Consider the following 19,066-nt stretch of genomic DNA (forward strand, 5'->3'; position numbering starts at 1 on the left):
ACCATTGAGTCAGGGGAAGGTAAATTACATTTCCTCCCTTGCATTTCTATGATAGGTAATTTTAACAGCAATTCTGCATGGCAAAGACAATGACTTGATCAATAATTATTATGTCACTTTGTGGTGAGAAACAAAAACTTCCATATAATTTAGGTGCTGCGTAATTACCATTTGAAAGAATGAGGCTGCAGCAGCAGTAAGCATACCCCAGAAGTGGAGTCTTAACCAGGATACGATTAGAAGTTTGCTACCAAACACCTTGATTCTCATTGGAGCACTAGTCATGTGTCTTTTGATCTTGGGGTCATATCAGGAGAACATGATGCCCTAGAAATGTTACAAAGCTATTCCCCCCCCTTTTTTTTTCTCCTTCTTCCTGCCTTCCACTCCACTGTCTGGACCCAAAAGGTATGGCAAAAGACGGAACCCCATCTTTACCTGTCCTCACTAACTCCATGGCCAGAAGGTATGGCATAAACATGGTGATATCCTTTAATCAAAGTTAAAATCAGTCTGTTTGGACAAATGATAAAACAACAGATCCTGCCCCTGGGATGCCTTTTCCACTATAAGATCCAGTCATGTCAATTTGGGTGGATGCATCAGTAATTTATTATCAGTCTCTAACTATCCCATCTCCCCAATCTGCATCCATTGTCCCTGTTGCCAAGGAAGTTAGTGGGTAAAGCTGATCAGGAAACTTAAGAGGAAGATTCTGGGAAATTCTGGTGAGCCAATGGGACACACACCCAACATGCAGAATCCTGTTATTAATGTGGTTTTGAGACTCCAACTGAAAGTCTCACTTCATTCGGGGTGCCCATGAGATTCCCACTGTGCAACATTAATGCACGTCTACTCACCCCATGCCTATGTGGCTGCACCAGAGAGCTAGTGCAAGGAAAATTATATTGCAAATCTCTACTGTCTTCTTGGACTGATCTGCCTCTGCTTCTCACTTTTAATGTCTTCTCCCCCCCCCCCCCCCAGTCAGTCCCTGTCAGTCAGTCATTCAAAAGCAGGAGTGCCTTTTTCTATCTTTTATAGCCACTTTCAGAACCTGGTGGTCTCCCTCTCTGTCTTCATGTGGCACATTCATACACCCCTTTCATGGTGTATCTCACTCTTTCACTTCCTCGCTCCACTTTAGTCAGTGGCAAAACACAGATTTATATAAAGTCTCTTCCTCTTCAGTTGAAAAACCTATGGATTTTATTGCTTCTCCCTACCTCTAATATTGCAGTTACTCCCTCAATAAACTTTTTTTGTTACTTCTGACTTCTGCTTCTTCTTTCAACTCCTTAAGTGCCAATATACAGTGTGGCTGCACCACAAATCAACACTAAAAGATCTCTCGCATCAATGTCTAGGAAAACATGTGCATGTCAGAGCATATTCATGTCCCAGAGCATGTATGGCAGAGATTTTCAACTAGTGTGCCTCAAATGGTTCACAACTGTGCTGTGGGACTTTGGGGGAGGGTAATTTCTTTGTAGGGCCATTGGGGGATGTAAGCTTCCCTCCAGCAGCATGGTGTGCCTTGTCAAAAAACTGATGATGTGCCTTGACAATTTTAGTGCCTTGTCAGTGTGTCATGTAATGAAAATTGCTGATGTATGATGAGCAGTTATTTGATTTCTGCAAAGTGCAGGTGTCCTTAGATACTCTACAAAAAAGAATGCTAGAGTAGGGGTGTTTATGCTTGCTTATACTTCTGTAGCACTAGTCTTCATAGTTGCTAGGCAATATGTTCTTGACTGTGAACTTCATCCTGTGCATTGAATGACCAATGTGTAGCCAGCTTGTCAGCGAGGGATACTGAAATGACCAGCTAGCAGCTGGTGGTGACATTTCAGGTTTCGATAGGGACTAGGAAGAGGAACAAGATTCAGTGAAGCCTGCATGCATTCCCAATCCTATGCATGCATTGAGTAGCATAGGATACCTTTGACCATAGTTGGTTGCAAAGAGGTGTTGCCCTTACCATTGTAATTTATCCATACCTTCATTAGTATAAGAAAATAAATATTAATAATTTTGTGTACTGCTTTTCAACAATATAATAATTACATAATACTACTTTTTAGCATTTATACAACATTTTTTGAGAGTTTGTTATGACAAGGCTTTTTTGGTCACAGCCACCAGGCGTTGAACTCCTTTCCCCTGGAAGCCAAGTTGGCCCTCTCATTGATGACATTTTTCTGACTTTTTGTTTAAGTGTGTGTTTGGTTAAATTAATACCCCCCCCCATTTGTTGTTGGTGTTCCCTGTTCTTTAGTTGGTTTCTCAGTTCTCTTGGTGATTTTGAACTTTTCGATTGTGTTACAATTTTTAAAAATATTTTTTAATTTTTATTTTTGCAACGTTATTATTGCACTTGCATATTTTTTAAATGATTTAAGCTGCTCTTTAGGAGCAGAAATGCAGCATTAAAAAAATTCTCAGGTTTAGCCTAGGGAAAGGCAGTATAGAAATCTATAAACAAACAAACAAATGAGTAAAGTAAGATGCCTCATGAAAGCTTATATTGAAATAAATTGGTTAGTCTTGTTGTTGGCAACCTTCAGTCTCGAAAGACTATGGTATCGCGCTCTGAAAGGTGGTTCTGGAACAGTGTCTAGTGTGGATGAAAAGGCCAATTCAGGAATGACACTCAATTTTTATTTTTGCAACGTTATTATTGCACTTGCATATTTTTTAAATGACGCAAGCTGCTTTCAGGACCTCTTTAGGAGCCGAAAGGCAGCATTTAAAAAATTCTCAGGTTTAGAAAGGGGGAAAGGCAGTATAGAAATCTATAAACAAACAAATGAGTAAAGTAAGATGCCTCATGAAAGCTTATATTGAAATAAATTGGTTAGTCTTGTTGTTGGCAACCTTCAGTCTCGAAAGACTATGGTATCGCGCTCTGAAAGGTGGTTCTGGAACAGTGTCTAGTGTGGCTGAAAAGGCCAATTCAGGAATGACAATCCCTTCCACACTGGGAGCAAGTGCAGGCTGTCCGAGGTGCTATAAAATTCATCTTTGCTCTTCCTGCGACATACTTTAGGCCAAATCACCCATTTCACATAAGGTGACCCAATGGGTTGTTTTGTTTTTAAAAAATTAGTGGCCAGAATGCCATGAAATGGATCAGAACCATGCAGAGGGGGCAGTGGTGGACCTCCCGGGGCAAAAGTCTGAGATGGCGCCTCCCAAGCATGAATTCCCCCCATTCACCTGAGGCTCACAGAGCCTCATGTGACCACAGGCTACATCAGAGAAGCTTCCTGAGAATTCCCTGAGGCTTTGAACTGTGCTTCTGGAAAACTGGAAGCAGAGTTTCTGATCCCATCAGGAGCCTCAAAGAGGCTTGCCTGGGGTCCTAAAGGTTCGCACCTGGGGGCATTTGCCCCATTGTTCTTAATGGTAGGTCTGCCACTGGGAGGGGGGCTTCAGAACTTTGCCTGTTCTCCTCATCACAACCGCTCACACACTCACACACTGCTTTAACCAGTAAGAAAGCTTCAACTGCAGGGCAGCAGCAACACTGTGATAATGCAATGAGGGCCAAGAAATAGTGGGGGAAGGGGACTGAACTCTACATATTGATGTGAACTAATGAGCCAATTCTTTGGCGCTAGTTTTATGGTCACCCTCTAGCACTCTTCCTGCAATTGTTTTGCTTGATCTTTCTAATAGTCTTACAGTTGTTCGCAAATTATGTCCCCTAATGATCACATAGAAGTATGCCCTCTACCACTTTAATTCACAGCTTCTCGCTCACAGTGTGATGAGGCACAAAGTGAAACCAGCAGATTATTAGAAGACTCAAATTTGATACTGTCCAGTGTTATTATTTCTTTCTTTTTTTTCTGACTGCTGGGTCAGTTCTGTGGGAATTTGTGCTCTCTTTTTTTTGAACAGCCATTAAAGCCTGGGTTAAGGCTATAATGAGCCATCTGCACCGTCTGGTACTCCTGGAAATAATTTAACCTTAATGCGATTTCCTTTAGTGGAGGAAGTTTATTTGATATCAAAGCAACTCTCATGAAAATAGAAAGTTCAATAATAGTGCAGGGCTGGAACCAGCTGTAAATTATGGAGTTACAAATACTGATAAATACATTGTACACTGTATCCAGACTGTTTTTTAATTATATTTGAGTTTTGTTCAGTCTTACCTTTACTCTCTTAGAATAAATCTATTTCCTGTTTTTCTTTCTCCTGTGGGTTCATTTTTCTTATTTTTTTTTAAGTGATCCTCTTAAGAAATTCTGAATGTATGCATAAACACAATAATAAAATTGGTTGCCATTCAAAACAGGATGAAACTTGAGGCAGGAAGAATCTTGAGAGAGGAAGCAAATTATCTACAGGTGATTATCAAGTATCCATCATTAGCCATATTAAGTTTCTATGATAAAGGTCATTCTACCCATTAGATTACAGCAAACTTGAGTTTTGAACCAAGTACACGTAAAAGGTGTGCCGAAACTTACACTCCAATTAGAACCCAATCCTATGCATGTCTATTCAAAAGCAAGTCCCATTATAGTCTATGGGGCTTACTCCCAGGAAAGTGTGGATAGGATTGCAGCCTTAGGACCCAATCCTATCCAACTTTCCAGGGCCGGTGCAGCCATGCCGATGAGATGTGCACTACATCCTGTGGTGGGTAGGCAGTCGCAGAGGCCCCCTCAGGGTAAGGAAATGTTTGTTCAGTTATCTCATGGCTACATTGCAGTTGCACCAGTGCTGGAAATTTGGATAGGGTTGGGCCTTTAATGTACTTGTATTATCCAAAGATCAATCCTATCCTTCCTCCCTCTCACAGTGCAGCCATGCCAAAAACAGGCACCTTGTGTCCAGTGGGGGTGATGGAACAGGAGGTTTCAGCAGGGAAAGGAGATTTAAATAAACATTGCACTGCTGGTCAGAGCCCATAGGATTGGGCTATCAGTCATATATGTGTCTCATTCTCACACCACTGTTTTTTAGGCAAGCACTTTAAAACAGTGTAAAGCCTGAGGCAATCCTAAAGATTCTATGTCAGCTCCATTGTTAATGTAGCATTTTTCTGTAGTTGGGTGTGTGCCTGTCATGTAAGGGGAGCTAGGATATGCAGAACACTGATTCTGCCTCATCCCTCCCACATCCCCATACATCCGTCTCACATCACGCCCCACTCTCTTTCCTGTTTTGGCTTCTTTGCTGGTAGAGTTGCACTGGCATCCGGGCAGTCCGAATTACAGCAGTGCAGTATTTTTGAGCTGTTGTCTATGGCACCTCAGTCAGCAGGAGGTTGTTATGCCAGCAGGACTGTTCTTGCACTGGTGAATGTGGCAGTGCACCCACGTATCTCAAGGTTAGGATTGGGCTGTTAACTTCCTTCTTTTTCTTGAGTCTTAAACTGTGCTTGGTCAGGGATCTTTTCAAAAGAATTTGTCCTTAGTGATACAGTGCCGACATCCTTTTCTCCTCCACAACACCCCACTGCGTCTCTTACTGACCAATTGGAAAAGAAACTCATTACCACAGACCATTAGTCTGCTGTTGATTATAAGGAAGTGAAGTTTTAATAGCAAATACCAACAGATCTGCTGATTCGCTAAAGGATAATTGTGTGTGTGTGAGCTCAATCAGTTTTAGCTGAGCTAAATGAAAAAGGAATATTTGAGGAGAGAAATGCTGGCTGCGGTGAATCTTCAAGCTAGCCAAGTTGCAGAGAACTGTGCATCGCAGAGCTTTCCAAATGTCCCACCTGGCCATTTCGTGTAAACTTTCTGAGGAGTGTCAAAGCCACTAATATGTCACATTTCTTCAGTAATGAACAGAGACAGAAAAGTGTACATCATGTGACTGTGAGCCCAACCCTATGCATGTCTGTTTGAAGTAGCTCTCATTGTACACAATGAGGCTTACTCCTAGGCAAACATGGATAAGATTGCAGCCTGTCTTTTGTACGTATAGGGTAAAACGACACATTTGTGGGAATAAATGCTAAAGAAGCTCGCATCCAATCAGTAGTACTTCTTTTCCCTTCAAAAAGGATCATTCCCATGGAGTACAGGGGAGTTAATGCTTTTTCTCATGGTGTTGCTGGGGGGGCCCAAAATGATAAGTTTTTCAGGTGCTTGAATGCCTGTGTAAAGCAGACCCTCATCCCCAGAGCCAGTCACAGCCGTGAATACTAAGTGGAGGAATGTCCTCCACTTTGCTTTCACAGCCACAACTGGGTCTGAAGGCAACTGGAGGGGACTGCTCACACAGGCATTCAAGCACCTGAAAACTTTTAACCCCTCTCCAGGAACACTAGTTCCATTTTCCTCCAAAATTGTGGAAATGCCTCTGCTTTGCTTTTGTAGCCGTGACTGGCTCTGCAGATGAGGGGAAGGGCTCACTTCACACAGGTCTTCAGGCACCTTAAAAAAACTTAGCGTTTTGCCCGCTCCCCCCAGGAACCCCAGTTCTTCCTGCCATTTTCCTCCAAAAATTGCCCCCTGAAGCATTTATTTCTCATATAGCCACTTCAAGATAAAATTGCCACTTGGAGTGTGTGTGTGGGAGACAGGCAGGGAAGGATTTGGGTAGGAACACAGTATGAGGAGAAAAGTGACCTTATTTGCCCCCTCCATACTGCAGTCCCAACCAAGATTGCCTCCCTGTGTGTGTGTGTGTGTGTGTGTGTGTGTGTGATTTTGTAGAAGAAGAGGGACTTCCATTTGGTGTATGCCTCTTTATCATGCATTCCCACGAACATACTTATAGACCACAATAAGTGACGGTTTGAATCTGAATAGTCCAAAGTTTATTATATTCATAGAAATATCACAGGATGCTAAAGTCAACTGGTGTCAATTGTCAACATTGGTGACAATTTTCCCCAATTCGTTCAGAGTCCAGAAAATATATTAGAAGCGCACAAAAGTTCTTATTCCATGAGACAAGCAAATCATCCTAACACATTTGGCGTGTGAAAAACCTCTCATCAGGGGAAAGAATTTACTGTCCTTTCTGGTAAACAAAAATGCAAAGGGCTTGCTGACAGTCACGTATAGTGCAGGAGGGATCTCTGAAGTATCAAGCAAGTCCATGGAATGAGAACTTTTGTATCCTTCCTGAGTTTCCACATGTAACTCTCTGTTCATAAATTTACTCGCTGCAATTTGAAAAAAGTTAAGCATGCTGGACACAGTTCAGTCTGTCAGGGACTTTCCTCATAACCATGAAATATGCAGTATTTACCCAATTCAAAATAAGCAAAGGGGACTAAGCATATGCAAAGACACAGCCGTCCCCTGACCCAGGTCACTTTCACCTAGGTACAACAGAACATAGGTTCTTCAGCATCCTTTCTCTATCTGCAGTTAGATTCTGAGGTGAGGGGCAGTGAGGTGTCATCCTCACTATGAAACTTACTTCCCCACCTAGCTTTCTCTACACTGATCATCAGTAGCCCTCCAAGGTTTCAAGCGGGGCTCTCCCCCCACCCCCCACCCTGGGTGATGTGAGGAATCAAACCTGGGCCTTTTGCATACAAAGCAGGTGCATCACCACAGACGGTTGACAACTCCGATAAAAGCTGTTTCTTAAACTCTTCAGGATTGCTTCAGTACTCACTGGAGATTGATGCGGACTCCTACAGATTCCAAGCTAATCCTGGAGGGTTGGCAACCCTACTACAGCTCGTCCCATGGCTCCCCAAGCTTTGGATTGTGGAGTCTGCCAGGCCAGAACGTGACAAAGACTTTTTTTTTTAATAGAAGCTTCTCTACTTACAAACACATTAAGTTCCAGGGGTCGGTTTGTAAGTCACTTTGTTCAGAAGTCCAAACTTCTGAACAAGTTATCAGCAGTGAACTTGTGACTACTGTTCCATCACCACCCTCTGCCTGGCCCTCCTATGTGGCTTTAAAGTTCTTTGTGCCTAGTATTTCTCCCATCCAATCAGCAAGATTATCTGCAGTTGCCCATCCAGCCTGGTCTCATGATGCTGCATCATCCTGTCACTGGCTGGAGAAGATGGAATCCCTGATCAGACCCAACCCATTACACAGTTCCAACACACATTTTGCTTCCTTAAACGTTACAGCAATTTCTGGGTATATTTGGGGTGCTGATTCCAAAAATGGCATCCATTTTGCCCTATCATGTCCAGTTTTGGAGATATAGTATAGCCTCTTTAGTGAATGGTTCAAGCAGCTTCCTCATGAGGAAGCCTACACCATGACTTCCTCATGAGGAAGCTGCTTGAGCCATTCACTAATGAGGCTATACTATGTCTCCAAAACAAGACATGATAGGGCAAAATGGTTGCCATTTTTGGAATTGGCACTCCAAATTCATATCAAACCACCAAGTTTGAGAAAAAACTTTTCTGACCCTCAATTTTGTAGGCCTGTGTTATAATTTCCTCAGGCACTAATGGTCACATGCTCCACAGGCAATGGATATACTCTGTGACCAGGCAAGTGTGTCTCTTTAGACACCTGCAAATTGAGGGTTTTTTGTTTTTTTTAATGTAGGGGAGCTTATGTATTTGTTGCTTAATAGCTGTCCCAAGGAAGCCATTTTGGCAGCATAGAAAATTCAAAGCAAATAAATGGATGGGGGGCAGGGTGGATAGATGGAATCTGATGGTTTTTGAGTGGAGCCTGGCAGAACCTGAAATTTCCAGATCCAAATAGTTTTACTAGACAATAATTTTATTAGACAACAGTTTTACTGATCAGAGCAGTAAAATATCAGAAGATTGGCAGCTGTATTACCAATTCATGGTGCAAGAAATGTATGGAAATCTACTCCAAAATAACTAAATTCTTTTTGACTCTTGCCAATTTGACTCATAAATCACACACTCATATAACCAATGAATTTGTGCCTTTTTGGTAGTGTGTATCTATTTATTAACACTGTAGGTGTATCATTATGGCAAGTAATTTATAGTTGCAGGTATGTATTTTCAAAGGCATAATAATTCCCTATGAGTAAGACTACAGTATATTTTTAGCTATAGATGGTACACTTCCATCCAACAGTGACTACTATTTAATTATATAGGAGACATTTCTTTGCATGTTTCCCAAATCATTTTTTCAAAAAGTTCTTAAGATGAAATGAAGGGAGTGTCCCATCCCCAGTCACCGTCCCCCGCCCGATCAAGAGACTCAGCGGATGAATTTTACTTTCACTTCTCAAGGGAAACTACTAGTGCTACAACTAATATTGAACATCTGTTCCTGGCCTGCAAGTGGAGGATTGGTTGCCTGAATGTTTCTTCATGCAAGAAAACCCTTGTATGCTAAAAACTAGTTCTAATGTATCCTTTTCAGTATTCTTCTTGTTCTGCATGCAGAAGGATTAAGGTGCTGTTTCTTTTCCACAATAGTGCCAAACTGTCCTTCCTCATCCCCTTTCCTGCTGCCCCCTTCCTGTAACCTCTGCTGTCTCGTTCCTGTAAAATTTTTTATTTGTATCTCTAAGATTCTACAGACCTTGGTTGTGAATCTGGGCCCCCCCCCCAAAAAAAAAATGTTTCCATATGGGCCCCACAGCTCCTAAGGTTGACAGTGCATGTGGGGCCTCCAGTTCCTCACACAGGTAGCTCCAAAACACAGTAGGGTGCCTTTTATGACACCACAGCAGTACTTATGCTGGTAGACTGGGTGTTCTGCCACTGTAAGTACCCATAAGACTCAGCCATAATAGGAATAGTTGGAGAATTATACATTTTAGAACTAGCCCTGACTGAGACTGAAACAATAATTTTATCCAAAAATGTTAGGAAACTAGTATGGTATGACAATTGTTTGTAGTGGCAAGTACAAGACATGATGGGGTTTCTTGCTGCAGTCAACTCACTTCTTTAGTAAGTTGGTGATTTTGTTTTGCATTGTTGAAGTGGATGCTAATTAATTGTGAATAACCTTTCCAAAGCAAGGAGAAACTCTTCATCTTCTATAGAGCAACTCCTCCAGATTAAAAGAAGGTAAGCTATGAAGAGGAACCCATTCACTTGATGCAGTCTTAATCATTTTTCTGTTCTGACTGGGGTTAGGGGGAGCTAAAGATCACCAGTTATCAGGTGCACATTACTAATTTGCAGGAGGGAAAGGTGAATGGGAAAATGAATTAATTTTGCTCTCCGGAACACTAGGTTTGCATCACCCAATGCAAGAGCTCATTGTGTCAACCCAATGATGGATCTCCTCCTGAACCAGATCATACAGAATAAATTACAATATTATATGCACAGCCTAAATGCAGTGGCATTACTAGGGTTGGTGTAACTCCCATTAACTTTATTTATTCATTAATTTTAATATATTACAGGTCACCCAACAAATCAGTAACCGACAAAAAACCAGTGGCCAACTTGATGACACTCACACAACTGAATAAGGCTGCAGTTGTATCCTATCCACACTTACCTGGGAGTAAGCGCCATTGATGATAATGGGACCCAAGATTTCTAGTATTAGCTCTGATACATGGAAATGAGAGCTGACTCATACTAACACCTTATTGTTTCCCTGGTGTGTCGTAATAACACCTCATTGGCTCTTGGAACAATCAGTCTCATTGGTTAGTATTGAGGCAAGGAAATCTACTTTTTGTTACATAAGGCAGTTGAGTTTTCTTTTTCTAGTTATTTGGCTATAGTTTTTGATAGAATACAGATATTTCAAAGCAATTTGTTTCTTTACGTTCTGCATTAAATTACACATTGGATGATATATAACATGATGATATTATTCAAAAATACTAAGGTTTTCACAATTTTGGTGAGTGGTGCTATCACCACCACTCTGAGTGCATTACCCAGTGCAGTCCACACCTCTCTAGTAACACCACTGCTCCAGAATCATGTAGTTTTCCTCCAACCAGCAGCATTGAATAGTTGATTGTGTTTTACTATCTTACTCTGCCAGGTCTGCTGCCATTTTTTGGCCTCTCAACTTTTCATGTCTCATCTTGAAAGGATGCTTAATTGTTCTGTGTTGGAAAAAAAAATATTAATTGAACACAGTATTGACAGAGAATACAGTGTTGTGCAATATTAGTAACTGTCAACACTTTGTACGATGAACACGAATGCATACTTTGCATCGCCGTCCTGCTGACATTTTGGGGCAGGTGACCCTTTCATCTCTAGGGGCACCTCAACACTAGTGGCACCTCCATATCGATGCCACAGTCCATTCTTTCAATGCAAAGTGAAAAATGTTTCAGGATTTTTTAAAAAAATCTTATCACATTAGTTTCATATTACTTTTTGCTCATAACAACCATTCAAACATGCTTGGCATTTAACATACACTACAGCAGTACAGATTGTAATCTTTTAAATAAGTTCCAGGATTATCTGACAAGACATTTTTCTTGCATAGGGCTCTCTGCAAATAGTGTGATTAAGGATAAAAAGTTCTGGATTGTTTCCTTTTCCCTCCCTACGAAACCTCTGCTTTGAATGACATTAGGGGTAGGCTACAAAATAAAGGATTAAATACAGAAGTTTTGCCCCCACCCTTTTTGAAAAATGAAATTCTTGCATAATTTTTACAGAGATTTTATGAGTCTATTGACAGCTCTGGCACTGAGCTAGAAATTGGGATTTAGGAGAGAAGTTGAAGAAGAGAGCCTCTGTCTTTAAAATTGGCAAAAAAATAATAATAATAATAACAGTAGCAAAACTGGAAAACAACAAGTTTGACCCTTCCATAGAATAAGATTGTTGCAAATGACTTAACTTTTCAATAAGTGCACAGTCTCTTAACTGGGTCATGCAGCTGTAGTAAATTCCTATATTTCCCTGTGTTCCCTGTTTTCTTAGTGTATTTTTGCCTGTTTCTCATTATGTTTAACCCATTAACCTCCAAGCAACTGCAATACAAATTTGTTGGAAGCATTGTAAGACAGCCTCCCAGCGGGGCAGGGAGATGTAGGTCTATAGAAGCAAACCAGTTTATCTCCTTCCAAAGAGCTGAGATGGAGTGACCAGGTAAGCGGCACTCCTCCAATCAGGAAGACCAATGACATCATTCCCCAAAGGAAGCTCTCTCTCTCTCTCTCTCTCTCTCTCTCTCTCTCTCTCTCTCTCTCTCTAGCCATTCAGGTAAAATAAGAAAGCAAATAGGCTTTAGCTAAGGGAATAGTTTTTAGATAGACCATCAAAGTTTTAAGTTGACTTAGCATTTATGTGCCACTGGGCCACACTTGAAGTTCCTGGCAGCAGCTCAAGGTTGAAGTGCACTTGTGAGATTAAATAGCATCTCATCGCCATCTGCTTGCAGTCATTATTATTACATCCCTCCTTTTTTAAAAAAACTCTTTTTTGCCAAACTTTTCTTGATTCTTTTTTTTTTTTACACATTTGATTCATCCCTTTAAAAAATAAACTTTAAATAAACTGCTTATATTTTAACCCTGATTAAAATATAGGTCTTCCTGGTTCCTAGTATGGAAAATACAATGGATTATCATGTCCTCACTCTGAAGGTGCTACTGTGAGCGTGATTTTGATAGGAACCCCTGAGGTTCTGTATTGTTCTGAGAAGGGGGTTCTGTCCAGGGATCCCCCCTGGATAGCCGAGTCTCCTGGGGTAGTGGCAGCAGATTCATTCTACCAAGCCTTTCCCCCATTAGAACATAAGAACAGCCCCACTGGATCAGGCCCTAGGCCCATCTAGTCCAGCTTCCTGTATCTCACAGCAGCCCACCAAATGCCCCAGGGACCACATCAGGTAACAAGAGACCTGCATCCTGGTACCCTCCCTTGCATTCAGCTGCATGTCTGAACAGGGTTGAGAGCAGAGCAGGAAGGGAGTAATCATGCTAACCACAAGGCACTACTGCACTAGATCAGCCTTCAGCAATTGACAGCTCCTTCCATGACTCTGACAGCATCCCAAAGAAGGATATTGTACTCCCCCCCATCTACCTAGCAGACTAAGGATATAAAATTTCTCTCTCTTACCCTCCAAACAACTACCAATCCCTGCTGAAACCATCCATTCCTATGTGCTTATACAGTTAATCCTCTCCTTTTTTTGCCCATTGGGTCATCTCTGGCAGCGGAAACTCAAACCAGCTGGCAGCCCCCCCTTTCCCTCTTTTGCAAATGGAGCAACATACGCCTTTACAAATGGAGCAATTCACAAGTGTTCTTTCACCCACAACCACTGAAATCTCTGTGTGACAGATCTTACAAGTAAACTGTGACTTTTCCGTGTTTTTCCTATATCTCTTAATAAAATCTTAAAATAAAATCTTGTGATTTTGTTAGCCTAATTGGGGACACTTTGAGGTTGTTCACTCTGCTATTCAGTTATTGATCCCAAAGCAGCCATACACTGCATTTCCGCCTCTCTGGCTATAAATTCCCCAGTTGAGTATTATTCTGGGCTGGGCAGACAAAGGTCCAAGACTGTGTACACGTGTGTGTCATGCATGCACCAGGGACATGCGGTATGGGGATAGCAAGCGAGGCAGAACAACCACACTGGTGTCCTCCCAAAACGGACGCAGCCCAAGTCTGTGATCATGCATGCATTCCACCTGTTTGTGCCTGAAACACAGGCATGATCACTGGTTTAGACTGTAGCAGTTTTCTGAGGACACAAGTGGAGAAATTTTGCCTCATTTGCCACCCCCACATTGCACACCACTGGTGTGTACATGCGTAGTGGTAGTTGTGTGTGTGTGTGAGAGAGAGAGAGAGAGAAGTGTTGGCAAGAATATCATACAGCAGGAAGCAGTGGTATTCCTGGCAATTAAACATGGCACAGAAATCCCCCTCTCTTATAGCAATTTTGGTTGCCAGCAGAGAACTGTACTTCCAGACGTTGGTCACACAAATTTAGAAGAAGAAGATCTGGATAATTCTTGGTAGCAGGATTTGAGAGCCAGAAACTCATGCTCCTTTATTAATAAATTTCCTATAGATATATAGTTACAGTGTTTTCACTGAAGTAACAGGATTTCTTAATAAACATCATACAAGGAAACTCAGAATTGCGAATAAATGAAAAAAAAATGTTTCTTCCCTGACAGAATTGTTGACAATTATGGATGTTCTCTCACCTAGAGGATGACCCCTGCTCCCCCCAGATGCATTTAACTCTCCATTGGGACAGCTGCATCAGTAAGAAGGTTTTTAGTTCGTATTGGGCAGTAACTCATGACTAATGTGCTTTGTATATAACCAGATATGTTTATGTGCCATAGACTTTATTTAAAATATTCAATTGAGAGCTGCCTTTGGTAACAATTATGGGTGCCATGTGGTTTCACCTTAGGCTTTGACAGTTGTATGGTGAATGCTCTATAAACCTTGCACTGGCAAACAGTAGAAAATACATTCAATTTTATGCCAGAAGTGCCAATATGTACTCTGTTGGGAGAGAATAGTCCCCAAACTGTAAGTGCAAAGCATCAAGAAAGGACAAGATGAGGAATGGAAGGAATAACCAGAAAGCTACGTAGTATACACAACAGCCATCAATATCCAATACGCTTATCTGTAAATACCATTTGCCCAAAACATAAATAGCGCCCAATAATATTGTATTAAGAACAGATGCTTCTGATTAAACTGCTGAGATCAAACTGGATGTCAGCATCATTACCCTGCTCTTGAAGCGGAACAGCCTGTGTGAATTATGCTTACCAGACTCCCTCGGCTGCAAAGCAGCCCATTGCTATGGAAAGACGGCCCTTCCCTCAACGCGCAGATAAATGAACTAGCGGTGGATTCAATTTATTTTTAATATGTTTGCTTTATTGCGAGACTTCCTGAGCAGACAAACAGGAAACAGGACTAACAAGCTTTTTGTCAAACCCTGCACAGCACCAGACAGAACAGGAAAGTTCTTTTTATTCTCCTGCAACTTTTCCCAGAGGTTTTTTAAAGGCCATCCATGAAATGGAAGCAAAAGAAAGAAATGAACAAACAAACAACACAATAAATCACAAAATTGTAGCAAAGTAGTAGTAAAAAATAAAATCAGAAAAGAAAAAAGATCAAGGTTTTGCAGTAAATCTCTTTGCCTGGGGTGGGCTACAAAATTAAGGTCTGCTCCCGTAGCACGGCAAAGGAGATTGCAAGGAATGATCACAAATCCCCTGATCTACCCATCTGCATCAGAACCCCACCTCCTGGCCTTTCTGCTCCAACTTAGTGAAATAGTCTATTCTCGCTCCCACGGTTTTGCCTCTCACTGCCACTGAACCGCCTCATTAAATACTTCCATGCAGGGCTTCAATCGCAGCAGCTTTTCCTGCTTTCTAACCTTGACTTCTGAGGTCAGAGGGCAATGTAGCAGAGAAGCAGTGAAAGAGAAGCTCTGTGGCAGCCTGTGAGCCTCCTCCTTGGCTCTCCCCATCAGCTGTATGGCCAATTGTTATCATTGTGTGCAAACGGAGATGCTGACCAGGAGATGAGGCGAGCACTATGCAGGCCAGATGTGGCTTGCGGACTTTGTACTTGACACCTGTAGTTTAAAAAATAAACCAAGAACTATGGTTCCCCAATCAGCCCGGTGCCAAGTTAGGTGATTTTAACCAGTTATGTTATTCCTTCCTCAAGCATGGAAATACCATAAGCTTACTTGCTAGTTGCTGACTGATATCAGTCTGCAGCCTACATCCAATAGAAACCAGTGGGGCTATTTGTATGAGTAATGATTCGGGAGATGAAGCCTCTAGGCTCATGAAGCCCATTTTGCTCTTGCAATAAACCCCAGTGCACTTATTTGAAAAGATGCTAGAGGGCAGATTGCCTCTGTTCACAGTAATAAAAGAGAGCAAATAATCCCCAAAGAATGGAAGAACATTTCTTTAATAAAAAGACAACCCACAAAGTAAATCAATCAGGCCTTTGGGAACACAAAAGCAACAAGGTCAGAAACCATTTCAAAATCCTGACTGGAATCCAATGTAAAACAGTATGGACGCAATTGATTCAAATTTTTCAGGTATTTACCAGACTCATTAGAGGAGCATCTTGATCCTGGATATGAAATGATAACAAGTTTGCTAACTTTGTTTGATAACAAGTTTGATAACAAATCTTTTGCCAAAATATTTTATCTGCAAAGCAGGCATTGCAGAATTAATTTTTTTTTTTAAACTCAATACTACTGATTTTTAAAAATATTTATTGAACCAACGCCAATTCCTGATACACTTTGTAGCAACAGTTCCTTTCATTTGATACCACACAACCCATATTAGGTGTGACTTTATTAAAATACATAATTGCCATAAATTTAATCGGTTTGCGCCATTTTGCTTTTTAATTAACACCATACCACGACGGATGTGAAGAGCTCAATCCTGAGCTCTTCAGCAGTGGCAGCACAAGCATAGCCCCGGTGCTGGGTGTTGTAAAGCACCCTTTGTGCAGGGAGCACCAGTGAGTTGATGCCGGGTGCAGCGCCAGATGGATGCTGCCCAGAGCAAGGGAAGAGCTCCAGGCAGCAGTAAGGTCTGTGGGGGGGGGGGGGGGGGAAGGCATTCTGGGAAAAGGGGAGGGCAGGCGGGAGGAACCCAGGCAGAAAGGGAGTGGGTCCTCTGCCCCATGTTGGACTACAAAATAGCTGCCACAGACTCGAGAAGTCCCATCGGAGGGTTTGGGGCTCTTCCAGGGGGAAGGAAACGAAAGTCAGTCCAAGGAAACCTCTGGCGGTCATTGGTGGTGCCACTGGATGCAGAAGTAGCTGTTTTGGCACTGCTGCACCCTCCAGCACAGTTAGGATTGGGCTTTGAGTCACCCACCATCAGAATTTGTGTCCTACAAGATCTAATGAACAAATTGACTCCACTCCTATGTTAGCTTCATTAACAATCTCACGAACATGAATTTTTGTTGTCAGATCTGCTGACCAATTGATTCCTCTCCTAAAAACAGTTAATTAGAATAGTGCTTATTTTTAGTTCGGAATTAATCATTCAGTGAACTATGCTGCTCATTAGATGGTGTGATTATGAATGGAACTCTGACTTTGATTTGCAAAGCATTGTTTTGTTTTGTTTTGCAAAGTATTGTTTAAGGTCTTCAAGATTTCTTTCTGTATATATGTTTATACAATTGCCTAAGGAAATGTCTGAGGACATTTTGGGCCAACAGTATTTTATATTTCATTTCTATTTATATAGTTTCATAGGGGGAGGGGGGCACAGAGAGGGGCCAGACATAAATCAGTTTGGAAAGTATTCATTATAATACCTCCCAGCGTTTTTCCCATTGAGATAAATTTAATATTGTATCAGTTTGGAAATATATGCAGGAATGTTTAAAAAAAAATTACAAAGTCTTCTTAATGAGATTTTATTTTTAAACCAGTAAGAAATGTTATAATTCACTCCTCATTTATATTCATTCAACAGAAATGTATTTGGGGAAAAGTCAGCAAAGGGGGGGAGGAGCCAAAGTGCAGAGAGTGTTTAAATATATAGCTAGATCAGCATGAGAGTACTGGAAATGTTTCATACAATTGTCTGATTATTCATTATTTTCCAAAGAAAGTACTGCTAAGAGTAGTTCCTAAAATGAGGCCTATTCAACTTTTGATGCATCAAACCAAATGCAGCCTACATATCATAAATTGTACCTTACCAAGTGTTTATGGTCCATATGCTCTGCAGGCCCAGGGCCCAATCCTATTCAACTTTCCAGAACTGATGTAGCCATGCCAATAGAGTGCATTCTGCATCCTGCTTTGGGAGGGGGGGTGCAGTCACCGAGGCCTCCTCAATGCAAGGGGAGGGCCCAGGGTGACCAGATGCAATGGAGAACGGAGTGCCTATACCTTTAACCATTGCATAGAAGAGGGAATTTTGGCAGGTGCAGTTTTTTAAACCCTTCCATGTTGCACTGCATCTGCCAAAATTCCCTTTTCTATACGATGGTTAAAGGTATAGGCACTGTGTCCTCCACTGTATCTGGTCACCCTGGAAGGGCCCTTACTTTGGGAATGCATTGCAGCTACATCACCACTGGAATGATGGATAGGATTGGGCCCTCTGGCAGGCAGCTAAACCAGACAGTGTCAATCAAGTCCTTAGTAAACTGCTATACATGACTTATGAGTTTTTTAAATATTGATATCCCATCTTTGGGGACAACAGCCTGTACAAGGTGGCTTGCAAAGTTTAACACTACAAACCACAATAAAGCAATATATATAAGACCCAACCAAAATGGGTAATGGTGGCGTCATTGTTTGCATCACCTGGTGCAGGAGGCCAGCACATCACCCCATGATGGACCTCTCCCATGCAGTGGCAGTGGGTGTGGCAATACCCTGAGAGGTGGGAGTGGCAATACATCATTGCCCTGCTCCTGCTGGTTTTCACATATCCTGCTGGATATGTGAACTGCCTTGAATAAATTCGAAGGAGTAACCCAATGACCAGAAAGGCAATATATAAATACTGGTTATTATTATTGTTATGTAACTTTTTATAGAATAGAGCAGTGGTTGTCACACATTTAGCACTGGGACCCACTTTTTAGAATGAGAATCTATCAGGACTCAGAGGAAGTGATGTCATGACCGGAAGTGACATCATCAAGCAGGAAAATTTTGAACAATTCTAGGCTACAATCCTACCCACACTTACCCAGGAGTAAGACCCATTTACTATCATTGTTAAAAGAATATACATAGTAGCTTGTTAAAAGTACAGGTTGTAGCATTTCCCCAAATGCAGTCACACGCATCAAGTCTAATATATTAAAAATAAATTATTGGAATGAATGGGAACCCACCTGAAATTGGCTCGCGACCCACCTAGTGGGTCCTGATCCACAATCTGAGAAACACTGGAAAAGAGTTATTTCAATGTGGTTTGTTTCATTGTATTCGGCATGAAGTTACACATCAAATGATATACAACGTGATGGTATTATTCCTAAAAATCACAATTTTAATGATTTTGGCCAGTAGTGTGTCTCACACACACCCTCCCGTGCACGTTACCTGGTGCGGCCCGTACTCTCCTAGCAATGCCACTGATGGGTAAAGAAACAAAAACAAGGAAACAGCACTGAAATTTTGCCAAAGAAACTCAACAAAAG

Source organism: Tiliqua scincoides, chromosome 4 (assembly GCF_035046505.1).
Source record: "Tiliqua scincoides isolate rTilSci1 chromosome 4, rTilSci1.hap2, whole genome shotgun sequence".
In the NCBI taxonomy this organism is placed as follows: domain Eukaryota; kingdom Metazoa; phylum Chordata; class Lepidosauria; order Squamata; family Scincidae; genus Tiliqua; species Tiliqua scincoides.